Source organism: Ambystoma mexicanum, chromosome 5p, assembly GCF_040938575.1.
Source record: "Ambystoma mexicanum isolate Mex_15411 chromosome 5p, UKY_AmexF1_1, whole genome shotgun sequence".
Taxonomy (NCBI): domain Eukaryota; kingdom Metazoa; phylum Chordata; class Amphibia; order Caudata; family Ambystomatidae; genus Ambystoma; species Ambystoma mexicanum.
This window is the reverse complement of record NC_090930.1, coordinates 1,344,908,101-1,344,924,407: the sequence shown is the minus strand read 5'-3', so window position 1 is coordinate 1,344,924,407 and position 16,307 is coordinate 1,344,908,101.

Genomic DNA, 16,307 nt, shown 5'->3' with positions numbered 1-16,307 from the left:
CGCAGGATGACATCGCGAGAAGTTTCCCTAAACTGTGCACGGGGCTAGGAAAACTCCACGGGCCCCCCATCAAGCTACACATCGACCCTAACGTGCGTCCAGTGCCGCAGCACCCCAGGAGGGTCGGGTTCCACCTTCAGGAGGCAGTATCGGAGGCACTCCGCCAACTCCTCCGCGACGGCATCATAGAACCGGCGACAGGGCCGACTCTGTGGGTTTCCCCCCTTGTGGTAGTACCCAAGGAAGGGGGAAAGATCCATCTGTGTGTGGACATGAGGGTAGCCAACACAACAATACAACGGGAGAGACACTCGGGACCATGCATCGAAGACATGATCGTGCAGCTAAACAGCGCTCAGATGTTCTCCAAACTAGACCTCCTCCAAGGATACCATCAGCTGGAGCTCCATCCCGACTCCAGGGCCATTACGACGTTCGCAACGCACGACGGCCTTTTCAGGTATCGGAGACTGAACTTCGGAATTTCCTCCGCTGCGGAGATTTTCCAGGAAGCGATACGTCAGATAATCAGACCCATAAAAGGGGCTCTGAATTACAGCAACAATATTCTCATCTTCGGATCGTCCAAGGAGGCCCACGACATGGCACTGCACGACACCTGTGAAGCCCTTCAAAAGGCAGGCCTCACACTGAATATCTCAAAATGCCGCTTTACCAAAACGAAACTCAAATTCTTCGGACATATTTTCTCCAGGGAAGGCATGATGCCTGACCCTGACAAAGTCGACACGATTACCAACCTCAGCGAACCCCTACAGGTGGCGGACGTCCGCTCGTTTCTTGGCATGGCGGGCTACTGTGCGAGGTACATACCCCACTACGCCTCCCTCACAGACCCTCTGAGAAAGTTGCTGCAGAAGGAGTCGTCGTTCGATTGGACACCGGCGTGTCAACAAGCCTTCACAAACATCAAGCGGGCCATCACGGAAGCCCACCGCCTCGCATATTTCAACCCAGCATGGCACACCGAGGTGGTGGTGGATGCCAGCCCAGTCGGCCTTGGCGCCATCTTGGCTCAAACCAGTGGCGCAGATGTTAACCCCAGGCATGTGGTCGCCTATGCGAGCAGAGCGCTGTCGACGCCAGAGCTGGCCTACTCCCAGGCCGAGAAGCAGAGCTTGGCGGCGGTCTGGGCATGTGAACACTTTCACAACTTCATCATCGGGAAGAGGTTCACTCTGATCACCGACCACCAGGCGCTTCTATCCCTATTTGGCAACCCGCACACCAAGATGCCACCGAGGATCGAGCGGTGGGGCATCCGCCTCCAAGAATATGATTATGACATTGTACACCGACCGGGTGGTGACCTCAACCCTGCGGACTACCTGTCACGACACCCGGTTGGAGCCCCGCTCACCCGGAAGGGTGACGTTGCCTATGTACAGTACGTGGCCTCCCACTCACTGCCGCCGGCGTTGTCCCTAGAAAGGGTTGCCGCCGCGTCCGCAGCTGACCCAACGACAGCCCTGGCGATCAGCCTCACGTCGACCAGCAAATGGAAAGATCATCACAGATCCATACTAGCCCATCCAGGAGTGAACAAACAGGAGATTGAGCGGCTGGCTCGGGTGCATGGGGAACTTGCAGTGAAAGACAATAACATTCTGTTAAGAGGGTGCAGGATCGTCATTCCCGCCACGCTCAGGAGTGAGGTGGTCAGCGTCGCCCATGAAGGCCACAGAGGAGCCGAAAACACGAAAAAACAGCTCAGGTGCCATGTGTGGTTCCCCTTCCTGGATGCCGCTGTCGATGAGTGGGTACGGAACTGCCATGCCTGCCAGTGTACAGCCCCTGCTGAACGTCCGCCCCCACTCCAACACACTCAAATACCTGATCGCCCGTGGGAACGGATAGCCATGGACTTCTATGGGCCCACTGACGCAGGCGACTACCTCCTACTTTTCATAGACGAACATTCGAGGTTCCCTATAGTGAAGGTGGTCAACTCCACGGCATTTCCCCAGGTGGCGGCGGCGATAGAGGAGGTCTTCAGCGAATGGGGGATCCCCAAATGGGTCAAATCTGACAATGGACCACCGTTCTGTGGGCATGAGTTTGCGACATTGGCAGAGCACCTGGGTTTCAGACATATGAAGATAACCCCCCGACACCCTCAAGCGAACGGAATGGCTGAGCGCTTTATGGCGTCGATCAAAAAGACAATACAGAGAGCACAACTTGACGCAGTCAACACGCATCAGGCACTGTGTCGTCTTTTAAGAGACTACCGGAACACTCCTCATGATGCTACAAATAAGACGCCTGCCGAACTCATGTTTCGCTACGAGGTGCGAACCCGCATTCCGCGAAACCTGTCAAGTGCAGAGCCGGTCGACGAGGATCTACTCCAAAGGGATGCTGAGGCAAAAGAGAATGCGAGGTTCCGTACTGATGCACGGCGCGGAGCGGTAACACCAGAGTTTCGCATAGGTGATGAGGTCCTGGTACAACAGCCAACTACCAGGAAGACGGATCCGCGTTTTGCTCCAGGTCCCATGAGGATAGTCGCAGTGAAAGGCACGATGGTGACAGCTGAAGATCAGAACAGAGCTGTCACCAGGAACTGTCAACAGTTCAGGCACTACGTCAGAAGAGAAGGTGCAGAAATACCACAGAGGGCCGTCTCCCCAGAACCGCAGACGCAGCGGGATGAGTTATGGATTCCCCCAGAGGGAGATCCTGGAGAGACGAGCCAAAGAGCGGTAACTCAAGAGGTTTCAGAGCCCGAAACTCAAGGTGAGAGGTCGCGACGAATCATAAGGAAACCGATGAGACTTGTTGAAGAGTGTTAAGGTGTTGTTTAAGCACAGAGTGTTAAGTTGATGTTTGGACATATTGTTCGGGGGTAGTGTTACCCGGGGCTCAAGGAGTTAACACTCTTGAGCCCCCGCCGTTGGGAAGGCGGAGCCTGATGGAAGAAAGGGGGTTCTGGGGCACGTGTGCGGCAAGCGATTATTACTCCATAGTTGTAAAAGAATAAAGACGTTCCTCCAATCCCTCCGCGTGTGCGTCCTTCATTGGGCCTAGATCCCTAGGCAACATCAATACAGAGGCAATGTTACGGCCAATGTGGTCAGCAGAATTACCACTATATTTCAAGTCTATGGCCTTTCACGAATGTGCCTCACACTAACAGTAATTCCAAGTGGATGAATCCATGCCGGAGCAACTTAACGAGCGTTACATCTGCCACATTTGGGGGGATTTGTCATTACTGACTGCTGTATTTAGAAGCATTACAGCACAGTGAATCCCCCACAAAATGGCGGCACTACACTACAGTGCAATGAAAGTAATGTCATACCAAAAATGGGAAATTGAGCAGCAGCCATCTTTAAAAACGCAATCAACTGAAAATCAACCATTTCCTTGTTCCATCCAAGGGAGTAGTGGTTGCACACATGACAGTGGGATACATAAAAACCTAAAGTGCAGGAAATGAAGGTGTACAAGCTCAACGTCACAAAAGCTGAGCTGCCCATTATGGGGAAGGAGGTTGTGGCACATGTGAGTGAGCTATTTTAGGGCCAAAGTAGCAAAACCACACACCAGAGGAATACTGCTATCTGGACAGAAGTGCAGGATAAGATAGGGGCAGCGGAGATGATGCCCTGAGATACTGAAGACATTAAAAACAGGTGGATTTACGTGACGGCCGGAGTTTCCACTCTCTTGACACACCACCTGAAGGAGAAACCTGTCATCGGCGGAAACAGTGTAGATCCCCCTAAACTGACTTCCCGGGAGGAGACTGTCGGCAGCATCTTACATATGGCCGGCCTGGTGGGTGTTGGAAGCTCTCTGAGGCTAGAACTGGCAGCCAAGCAGACCCTGGGGAGTACATGATAGTCCATTTGTCAATGTCAAAATCACATATTGAATGACAAGACATAATAGTAATGAAGCCTCAAAGCAGGTCACACCCAGAAAACAGGATATGAACTGATAATTCGCATGTCGTCAATGTTCCAAACCTCTCACAAAAGGGATGTGTCATGTATCCTGGAGTGTCCACAAGGTTCTCAATTCATGCCAATAACTATAACTTGTCTGTTTCACACACATGCAGCCTCAAAGCATGATGCATCATGACCTACACATCAGAAATCTAAAGGGCTAAATAGACATATTCCAGACATACGTCATCGGGAGGATAGCTCAGCGGCAACATGCTCACCTTGGAAGCAAGACGACACGGAGAAACACAGGTTCGATCCCCCAGGTCCGCGCTTAGAAACCTCTGGGTATTTAGAGCGCTATAAATAACCTACCCTACCATATCATATCTACCCATTCACCAACCAGTTGCAACAAACCCTGTACACTAAGGATTACCAATCAAGTAAGGGGCATGCCATCATCAGTACCAACACATCATCAACTGTACCCACTGTAGTGCCACTATCATCTCACATCACCCACAGCATGCATTCTCACACAGGTTGCAAGTCCTAGATATCCTATGTCTAGCATCTGCACCCTTCCCTACGTCATAGTGCTGCTAACAAATTGTAGGAATGAAACAAACTGTAGGACTAATGCTCAATCATCCTCGTGTGGGCATTGCATGTAACTTCTCGCACAATAGGTATGCAAGCCAGACTGGGAGAGGAAGAAGGTACAGCACACAGCCACTTCTATACCTACTGCATCCACCCTAGCATCACCCTCTGCCCACACTACCAGGATTGACCACCAGCTCTGTCTTCATAGTTCCCATGGACACACCCATAGACACACCGACCACGAGCACCATCCAGTGACACTGTGGCTACTACCACCACCTCTGCCAATCCTGACTCTGCGACTCCTACAGCAACTGTTACCACTCCGACCGCAGCCCAGAGTGTCACTGCTGCTCTCACTACCACTCTGGCAAAATAACCTCTGCCCAAAGTCTGCCTGTGCCATATTCCAGCTCTATACTACACACTCCTATTGCTGCAAGGGTGGGCATACCCCCCCCAAATGCACACCTCTACCTTTATCCCACTTTCCCCTTTGCTCACTCCTTCAGCCTTATCCACTGCCCATGCACTGCAGAGGCACCCACAGCAGGACACTGATGCCACCCCTCATGGTGATGAGGGTGATGATGCCCCTGCAGGTGCTGGGCATGTGCATCATGGAGGAAACCGTCCTTTAGCCCATCATCCCCATTCCCCCAATCAACTCTGGACACAATATGGGATAGTCTCACCCAGAGCGAGCAGAGACAGGAGCTCATGGAGTGCATTACCCAGGAACAACTGTGCCATGCTCAGGATGCGTGCGATAGTATGCAGGGAGCATCAAGGTGGGTGGCATCTGGAATGGGGAGGCAGAGTGGGAGAATTGCTGATGGCACTGCTGCCATCCCTGTGCATGGGCAATAGTTGCCGAAGTTGGTAGAGTCGATGTCAGGAATTAATGAGACAGTGCTGAGGAACATTACCTGCATCAAGGTAACAGTCATTGCAACTTCGCTTGGACTAGATTGTGATTAATTGCTGCCCAGTTACATATTCTATTTGTAATATTAAGTTTATTCTAGTTATAATTTGGGCTGGAATCATTTCCCCCCTACTTGAAAAGCGGCCTGTTTAGTTTAGGTACAGATGATGTTCACCATTTCATCTGATATGCAAATATTGCTAATGGCCAAGGAGCTATGGGGATCCCTGCTCTGACACATGGCCTGCAGGGTGCCCCTGATGTGTGAACATGAAGGAGTCTCACACTGTTTCCATATCTGTCTGGGAGAAGGGCATGTGCGCAGCAGGGACCACCCATCTTTATTGAGCCTGTGCCTTCATGCCCGTGCAGATGACGGCATACGTTCCTAAATCATTCACAGCGTGACTGCTAATGCGGGGTCACACCTGCGAACCTAATATCTCTTGACAAAACTGTCACTTTAGCGTTTCTGTGTGGAAGCCTATCAGTTTTACAGATCTGCAGAGATGTGGTCCCAAGTGCTGCTTTGAACCTCTCAGGTGTGGGGAGTTTGTTGAAACAGGAGACCTGAGAGGCATTGTTAGTGTGTATAGGGGTGGGGGGCTATAGTCCTGGGTCTGTTGGTTGTAGCCCTGGATAGAAGCTTAGGGGCTACAACCAAAAGGCTAGCTAGCCCCGACACCAGACAGTCCCGACATTAGTGTAGCCCCGGATCTTTCCAGACCTACCAACACCCCCCTGGGTGACCTGTTCACGTTTGTGGCACCAGGGGATCACACTTCTCAGGGTATAGGTTTCCAAGCCGCTTCTCAGTTTTAAGAAAGTTCATTGGGGAAGACCAGATGCTGGTCTTCACTCTCTTGAACTGTAACATATTTCCGGTCACAGTGACTTCCCTCCTTGCTGATGGTCAGCGAATTTGTTTCAAATGACATTCTGAACTTTCCTCTTGGGTGTCAGTAGCTAACAGCATGGTGTTAAGTCTTAACATACAAAGGAAATTCCCCAAACCATGACAGATCAATGAGAAAATATATACTCCTTCTATTTTAAACAACACCATGAATTGTGCAAAAATAGAATCTCAAAACCCTACCAACAAAAAATACTATAATTCAACAAGTATCAAAAAAGATTTGATACATTCTGTGTGGAAAACAAAACAAAAAATTGTACCAGGAGGATAGCTCAGCGGCAACGTGCTCGCCTTGGAAGCAAGACAACAGGAAGCAACACAGGCTCGATCCCCGGATCCGTGCATAGAAACCTTTGGTTATTTAAGCGCGTTATAAATACGCAACTAAGACAACAAAACACAATTGCGCAACTAAAAAACAAACAAATCCTGTAACAGCGAGTGCTTTAAAAATAATAAAATATAAACATGAATCTGTCCCCGGTATTGGGAATGTCCTTTGTATGCAATTGTGTTTATCTCCAATTACATCTATGGGCATATTATTGATACACGGGCTAGCCCCTTATTTTGCTGTACCCACTTGTCAGTCTGCATGGCATGCTCCATGGTGTTTACTAATTTGCATGTTGCTCACATGACACTGCATGTACCATCTGAATTTCTGCTAGAGTACACAATATAGTACCAACCAGTGCTTGGCCGGACAGTGGCAGGTGCACACTTTGTGGATGAGTGGTATATCACTCAGTATTCTCTGACAAACCAGTATAGCTGCTCAGAAATCTCTGATGAACCAATATAGTTCGAGTTTTAGGTCTTCCCTTTGCTGCCTCAGACTTTGCAATGCCTTTTTAAGATTCCCATGAGCTGCTATATCTCTATATTGGCTGTTGGCCACCATAGTATTTTGTGGTAGTGTTTGATATCTCGAGTCTTGTCAGAAAGCCGAGTAGATCAATATGAGGAAGACAGAGAACTATGCAAGATTTATCAGGAAAGTTACTGGATGGGCCAAACTCATAAAATAGCAACTCAACATTGCAGTTCAGACCCATAAAGTCTCTGTGCTCAAATAGGTCTGACTTCAAGAAAAGTGGGTGGAGTTTAACAAAAATCTCGGGGTTTACAATTGCAATGCATGGATACCTGACCACGATATATTCTCTGAAATTCACAGGCATGATAGTTTGAATATCCCCAAACCTATTATTCTGGTTTCTACTTATGTGTATTCAGGTCCTGTGCTTCCCATCCTGGATCTCAGGGGTCACTCACTAAACCTGGGCAAATGACTCTTCAGATAGAGGGTGATGGTGCGCAAACTCCCCAGAGCAACCACTAAGAGGCAGAAACTGACACTCTCTCTATGGGCTTGCCTTGGTTACGCTCACCATCTCACCATCCCAGGGAGCTGAGACTGGCACTTGGTTTCTATGATGGCCCATTCTCAATCACCTCACTCACCTCCTTGACGGTTTGCAACCATCTCATGCCTCCTATTCTGTGCTCTCCATCTTGTTTTTCCTTCTCTTCTTTAAGAGCCTCCTCGATGGCCTGCCACATGCTCATTCCTGTTTTCCTCCTTAACTTACTCTCCATAAAGGTTTAGTTTGCCTGTTCATCTTCCTCCAATCCTCTTCTCAGTATCCTTAAATCCTCCTAGTCTGTTATAATTGTGGTTGTTCCTTCTCTTTAACTTTTGTACCACTACATTCTTTCCCCTTTCTCCTTATGACCTTCCCCTGCCTTTCTGCTCCTTTTAGTGCTCTCGTTTACCTCTTCCTCGTTCCTCTTGATGTTTCTCCTTACAGCCTCCTTGGGCCTCTTTATCTCCTCTCAGCTCTTCCTGATGTCCCTCCCAACCTCCACCTTAGCACCCACCTCACGTTAACAATCCCCTCATCTCTTCCTACCTTCTTAGCCACTTCCATGCAGACCTTCTCCTCAATCATGATTTGAATCTTTCCTCTCCCGTCACTGCTCCTCAGTTTCCACACCTGCACTTCAAAGCTCCCTTCCACTGTTGTCCTTGGAGTTGGCCCATAAATAAAGCATTGGTTGAATAGCTTCACTGGAGAGATCACATACCCTGTCTTGGCCTGCTCTGTGGCTGTGATGCTTTGTGGCACCAACTCATTGGAGAAAGTCGTCAACCGGCCAGAAGGTTCTTCCCAGGTGAAGAGCCACCACTGCTGCTCTCTCTTGCGGCCTGAGGCTTGAGGCTTCACCCACCCCTCCAATTGATTTTGGCTTTCTCTTGTAAAGAAGTCAAGAAACGTGCAGACCATCCCTTTTGAAATATAGTGATACTGCAAAGAAATGTCCAGCAATTGGTTTGTTTTTTTGTATTTCGCCCATTGATTTTACTGAAAGCAATATTCTCAGGGGAGCCACTCTAATTCATGTTTGCTGCTCTGAAGGGTACATGAGCGTTCTTCTGGGTGGCAAGGAAATGGCTTGGACAGTGCCCTTACTGAGTTCCATTGACCCCATGTTACTGAACTACGCTATACTTAGTGCATCATTTAAGGGAATGCTTTATCTCCTGCAAAGCACATAGGTTAAGGGAGTTGAGATGTTAACTTTGAAGCAGGGATCCTAGGATAGGATTGCATTTATCACCAACTTTAAAAAGATAGTAACTCAGGGTCAATGGCCCCGAAGAAATGCAATGTGCTGTATATTAATATGAACTCAAAGAAGATTTACAAAATGCCCTCAACTCCACACTCTGGAGGAACTGATTGACGTGTCTCTCCACGTAGATCAATGGATGCAGCAACATAAAGGAATTCAACATAGAGTAAAGCTTCTTAAACCAGAGTGAACCCATAGACAGCCATAAAGTCTCCATAAGTGAACAATCCCGAAACCTAAGGACATTTTGTGGCATACAAGGACCGTTGACAGGGGAAGAGGGACAACAGCAAAGGCACTAAAATCTGTGTATGCATTAGGACACGTGCAGCCACCTTATAAGAGATTGTCCCTTGATCAAGTTGGAAAACGGCTTAATTCAAAGATGAAAGGCAGTCCTCTCTCCAGCACAGACCACGCACACATGCACTCCCAAAACTGTCACCCTGCAAAACCCAATCCCTGCATGCGTATTTACCAGTGAAGTTCCTCGGCACTGAGACCCTGTACAAGTCAAAGCCTTACTGGACTTGGGAGCATCCTGCAATTACATGGACTTGGGTTTCACCCAACAATGCTGCATTTCTATTCTTTTAAAGGCAGCCTCCCATCCTGTTCTGGCATTGGATGGGTCACCGTTAAAGTCTGGAGCAGTAACCCACACTACAGTGGCTGCACTAACGCAATTATAGGATCAGGAGTTCATTCAGTTTAACTTGATACATGAATCACAGTTAAAGGTGATATTGGGAAGACCTAGGCTTCCTCAACATATACTATCCTTTTCAACAGGTACACCTCCCCTCGAGTATTGACAGGGGGTCTGCCGTACGAACAGACAGAAAGTACCTCCTTTAGGAACCATTCATTCTCACCAAGTAGCAGCCATTGGTTCACTACTTTTAGACCACCAGGAATTTGATGATGTTTTTTCTCCTATTAAGACGCAACAATAACTCCACATTGGCCAGATGATTGCTCCATCAATCTCATACATGGCTTGGTCAGTTCAATCACTACACAGGAAGAAGCCATCTTTAATGAATACATTGAAAATTCTGTCAATAAGACTTCCTTCAGCATTCTGCCTTCCCAGCAGGGGCATTCATATTTTTCATCAAAATGAAGACTAGGGATCAACGTCCTTGCATTGACTATAGAGAATGGAATAACATCACAGAAAAACAACAGTATCCCCTCCCCTTCATACCAAATCTCATTTACCAAGACTACACTGCATGGTGATTCACAAAACTGAACCTACGAGACCCTTATAACCTGGCCAGGGTACGGAAAGATGAGTGGAAAACAGCATTCACAAGTTAATTCGGTCATTATGAATACCTTGTCATGCCATTTGGTTTATGCAATGCAGCAACTGCATTTCAACACCAAATTTCAGATTTGTTCGATGAGACCACCGGTTTGTATTTGGAAATATATTTGGATGACATCCTAATCTATCCCTGTATGACCACAAGCACCACATACACAAAGTATTGCAATGACACAGGAATAATCACTTGTACACCAAGCTGGAGAAATGCCAGTTTCATACCCACAAAATAGAATTTCTGGGTTACATCCTCACGGCTAGCGAAGGCACATGCGAAAATTAAAGCATTGTTGGACTGGTGACAACCACAAACGGTAATGGAGGTCCAGCGGTTCCATGAGTTCACCAACTTCTACTGATGATTTATCTGCAATTTATCAGTGATAGCCCAATATCTAACATAACCCACAGAGAAAGTGAAACCATTTTTCATGGATCCCTAAACACAACACACTTTTGACCTCTTGAAGGAAGCATTCTGTTCAGCTCTAGTACTGCTTCAACCTGATACTATCAGGCCCTTTCACCCAGGACACATATGCCTCCAATACCTCACCCTCAGAGAGGTTCTCTCCCAAAATGAAGTAGATGGTCACTTTGATCCAGTAACATACTTTTCAAAGCATTGAACTCCCGCCAAATGGAGCTAACCATTATATGACAAGGAGTTATTGGTAATAAAGGAAACTTTCAGCCATTAGCAGCATTATTTAGAAGGATACACCATAGAACTTCTGATGGACCACAAGAACCTAGACTTCTTGAAGGAAGCTCGATGTTTAATTTCTCATCAAACTCACTGGATGTTATTTTTTACTCATTTTACTTATACCCCATCCTACCATCATGGCAAGTTGCATGACAAGGCTGCTCCATTATTTGACAAAACCCCGACCTTAACAAGCAAGTTGATCCAACCACAAGTGATCCTATAATAAATCAGACAGACACTGTAGCACAACAAAGGAGATATTTCTCCTTGAAAGATCCTGATATGATACAGCTTTTACAACCAAATCCCAACCTGAAACCTACCTCTGCACTGGAGTCCCATGTGGCATTATATCTGACAACAGTCCTCCATTCAATGGAACTGATTCAGAGATTTCACCAACTATCTGTGATTTTACCATCCCAAGATTAAGCCACTCTAGCCACAGGATAGTTGCCTTGCAGGAAGATTCAAAAGAAACATCAGTACCGTCCCACAAGCCTTCCGACTCACAAATAAAGCAATAGTTCAAGGTCTGTGTGCTACTGTGAGACTACCCAAACACCCCTATTGAGACTACCAACTGATGCTCCTCGGAAAAGATTTGTGGACACACGATTAGAACACAGATTGCACACCTACCCAAGAAAACCCAAATTGTATGGGATGCTCGTTCCCTTCACATCAGAGACTCCAGCCAAAAATAAAAATTAAAATATTATGCTGACCTTTGTCGCAAAGCTGGGGATGCTGATATCAAAATAGGTGATGCTATATTGACGTGCCAACTTCCTACTCACAAGGGCATGTCTACATTTGACCACTATGCTTTGATAATCTCTCATATCAAAGCAACTACGGTCCTAGCCTGAAGAACTGACAAGGAAGTGACTCTGAACAGCTCACATTTCCACAAGCTTTCTGCCACAGAAGCTTCAGAAGAGGGAACTTAAGGAGCATCAATAGCGCCTGAATAATCTGCAAGTGTCACTCCAATGCCCGAAGTTTCAGCCATACCCCTGGGAACACTGAAAGTGGCATTTGATGAGCAGGCAACAGCATTGAAATGTTTTCTTTGACACAAGTATAAAGCACACTATTGGAAATATTGTCCAATAAGGCAAGAATCATCACACTTTATCAGAACAGTATCCAAATAATATAACAACTAAAATGCAAAATATTGCTGCTCCAATTCAATTCCTTGCACAACCAGGAAATCCAATATGCACTTTGGAACAATGGCTGGACAGCTTTCAAGTGTATCTTACAGTGACAGGAGGAGCCAAGTTCAATGATGATCTTAAAGAAGCCACATTACTCAACTGTGTAGGTGCTGAATCCCTAAGAATATTCAGAACATTACAATATTTAGTTAATGATGATGATGGTTGGGGCGTGGCTTGGAAGCCATGTGAAAGGACGTGCCTGTACGGGAGCTCCCGCTGATCCGTACATAATCCGACTGATACCGCGCAAGGACCGCTGTGATTTGGCGGAAAGTGGGAAGACTGTGAACATGAAGTCCGGCTGCACGCGAGGACACATTTTTACACAGGTTCGTGGTGCGCACGTGTACTTAAGAGCCGAATGAAGCACTGGTGGCGAGATCTCGACGGATGACAAAATGGCCGCCGCCGCTTGACGAGGGGACAAAGGAGCGGTAGATCGGGACCACAGCATACGTGCGCCCTCTCAGCGGAACGAAGGGGGCAGCGCGACCCTCCCTATCTGGGGGGAGCGCCGTACAACAGCGGTGCCTGAGGCTGTCGGGCGAGCTGGGACTCTCAACTGAGTCGTGGTGTATGGGCACGGTGCCTCCCTGGCCTGGACCGGAGCGCGGCCAGAAGGACGCTCCTGACTGGAGATATGTCGAACAAACCTCTGAGGGCGAAGAATAAACAGCCTACGCTCGACGAATACGCCAAGACGTCGCCCGGCCTGGAAGGTGCCAGGAGCAAGGATAAGACTCAGAACAAGGAGATGGCCGCCGGGGGTGCGAACCAGGAGGTCCTCCCTGCGATCGCGGACCTGAAGGCGACGTGGGAGACCAAGCTCCAACTTGCTGTGGTCGAATTGAAGACTGCGTTGGAACTACAGGTCGGTGCGGTGCAGGAGGATGTGAACCTCCTGAGGCAGGATGTACGAGCCCTGGCTGAGCGCACGGAAACTCTGGAAAAGGAGATGGGCCCTACTGTGGCGGACTGCACTGCATATAAGCGCGATATCCATGCCCTGGTGCAGCGGGTGGGTAACTTGGAAAGTAGGGCTGAAGAGGCGGAAGGAGCGCTCGGAGAAATAACGTTCGCATCGTGGGCCTGCCGGAGGGGGCTGAAGGCCAGAATCCCACAGAGTTTATTGAGAACTTGCTGCTGCAGGAGATCACTGGGGGAGCCCTGTCGCAGGGGTTTGTGGTGGAGAGGGCGCATAGGGCCTTGAACAGGAGACCACCGCCGGGGAACCCACCTAGGCCTGTGATCGCCAAGATCCTTAACTATCGGCATCGGGAAAGGATCCTTGAGCACTTTCGTAAGGGGGGCACCATACAGCGAGGAGAGGCGACCATTACTGCTTACCCCGATTACACCCTGCAAGTGCAGCGTAGTCGCATGAACTTTGGGGCGGTCAAGAGGCGATTGCGGGCAGCGGGGTACAAGTATATGTTGCTTTACCCGGCCAGATTGAAGATATTCTTCAAGACTAAGACACTGTTTTTTGACACTCCGGAGGAGGCCATGGAATGGCTCGATGCACAAAATTGTCCTCAAGAGCCAGATGAGCGGATGGCGGATGGAACGGGAAGAGATAAGTGACGCTGCGGGCCCGGTTGGGCTATAAATATTGGGACTGGAATATAGTCGGTGGGACTTTGTTATGGTAGTGTATGCGTTAGGACTTTGAAACATGGTCCGTGTGCGCGGATACGGAAGTGTGGGAGGGGAGCCTCCGGGGGCTGTTCTTTGTACCCCAGTTTGAGTTTAGGTTAGTCACGGTGTGTGGGGTGACACCCTGTCCGGTTCTCTACTTGGGTTCCAGAGAGAACCGAACACAGGGATGCCTGAGATCCAGGGATGGAGCTGGGCAGTTGGTTGGGTTAGGGGGGTGGGGTGGGGTGGGTCAGTTTTTTATATGAGCCTGGGAGAGAAACTGGGGATGGGGGCCCTTGCGGTAGGGGGGAGGCGAGTGGACCTGGGAGAGGGATGGGAGCTACTGCTACATCATGGGGGACCTTAGGATACTAACGTGGAACGTTAAAGGGCTTAACAGCTACCTTAAGCGTAACAAGGTCATGTTGTACCTAAAAAGACAAAAGATAGATATCGCCTTGTTACAGGAGACACATCTGACACGGGATAAACTGGAACTGGTGGGGAGAAAGTGGAGAGGGACAGTAGTTGGATCTACATATTCTGCCTATGCTAGAGGTGTGCTGATTTGGGTTGCACCACATGTCCCGTTTAAGCTACTTGGGGAGGTTGTGGAGTCTGATGGGAGGCTGGTCATGGTAAGGGGGCTTGTGGAAAATAAAGCAGTGTGCATTATAAATACTTATGCTCCCAACCGTGACACGGCTACATACTTTAGGACACTGACCACAAGACTGGGTGAAGGGATGGGGGGTCCTGTGATTTGGGGAGGGGACTTTAATTGTGTACTAAACCCCAAAGAGGACAGGTCGGATGACAGGGTGGACAGGCCCAGCCCGGCGGCTAGGGTACTGCAGGCGCTGCTGGTAGACCTTGGCCTGGCAGACGTGTGGAGGACGAGACACCCTGGCGTGAGGCAATATTCGCATTACTCGGCCCCGCACCAGTTACACACAAGGCTAGATTACTTTTTCGCCACGCCGGACGTCGTCGCGGAGTGTGACCAGATAGACTACAGGGCGAGAGTCCTTTCGGACCACTCGCCCCTGGTCATGCGTTGGCAGCTTTGTCCCCCACGAGCGCGAATTCCGACATGGCACCTTAGGGCGGAAGCGCTCAGGGACCCAGTCTTCAGAGAGGAAGTGAGGGAGGAGATAGTTGCTTACTTTGAAGCGAACACAGGCAGCGTCAAGTCGGCGGGTACTTTGTGGGAGGCCTTTAAGGTTGTAATGAGGGGGGTTGCCATTGCTAAATCCAAGGGATTAATGGGAGGAGTCCTGGCAGATCTGCGTAGAGCCGAGATTGAGTTGGAGAGAGAGCTGGGGGAGGGGGGACGGACACGGAGGAGGTCATTAATCTGCAACAGAGGTGCGCAGAACATTGGGACAGGCTTTGTAATCTGAATTACAGGAAGTACATTGAGAGGTTGCATGCCGGGGGAGACAAGACGGGCAGGCTTCTTGCTTGGCTGTATAAGAGTGAGACCCCAAGATCCCCGATCCGATCAGTTATCACTGAAAAGGGAGTGGAGGAGGACACCCAGGAAGGGGTGAATGGAGCATTCGCGGAATATTATCAAGCATTATATGAGGATCGAGAGGGGGGAAGCCGGGAGGAGATAGAGGTAGTACTTGAAGACATAGGCCTGCCCAAGATAAGTGACGAAGAGCGAGAGGAGATGGATGCTCCGATCACTCTGGAGGAGCTGCAGGAGATTGTGCGGCAGCTACCCACTTGCAAGGCTCCAGGAGCGGACGGGTTCCCCAGTGAGTTTTATAAAGCTTATGGGGAGGAGGTGCTCCCGCCCATGCTGGAGATGTTTAATGAAGCGTTCGAGGTGGGGCGGCTGCCGGAATCACTCAGGGAGGCGATTATAGTACCGCTCCCCAAACCCAATAAACCGGGGCATGATTGTGGCTCCTACCGGCCCCTGTCGATGCTGAACCAGGACAGCAAGATCCTGACAGCTTTCCTGGCGGCCAGAATGCGGAGGGTAATAGGCAAGCTGATCCATCCTGACCAGACGGGCTATGTCCCGAACAGGAATATTACTCACAATCACAGACGCCTTCACAGGGTGGTGGAATGGGGGGGCAGTGAGGACAGCGAAATGGCGATAGTGGCGCTGGACGCAGTTAAAGCGTTTGACTCTGTTCGATGGCCATGGCTGCTGGCGGCTTTGGGGCAGTTCGGACTGGGACCATGCTACAGGAGGTGGGCCGAGCTATTATATATTGCGCCTCTGGCTAGGGTCCGTACGGGTGCAGTGGTGTCAGATAGATGGCAGTTAGGCAGAGGCACCAGGCAAGGGTGTCCTTGGTCCCCAATGTTGTACATACTGGCCCTCGAACCCTTAGCAGTTTACCTCCGGCAGCA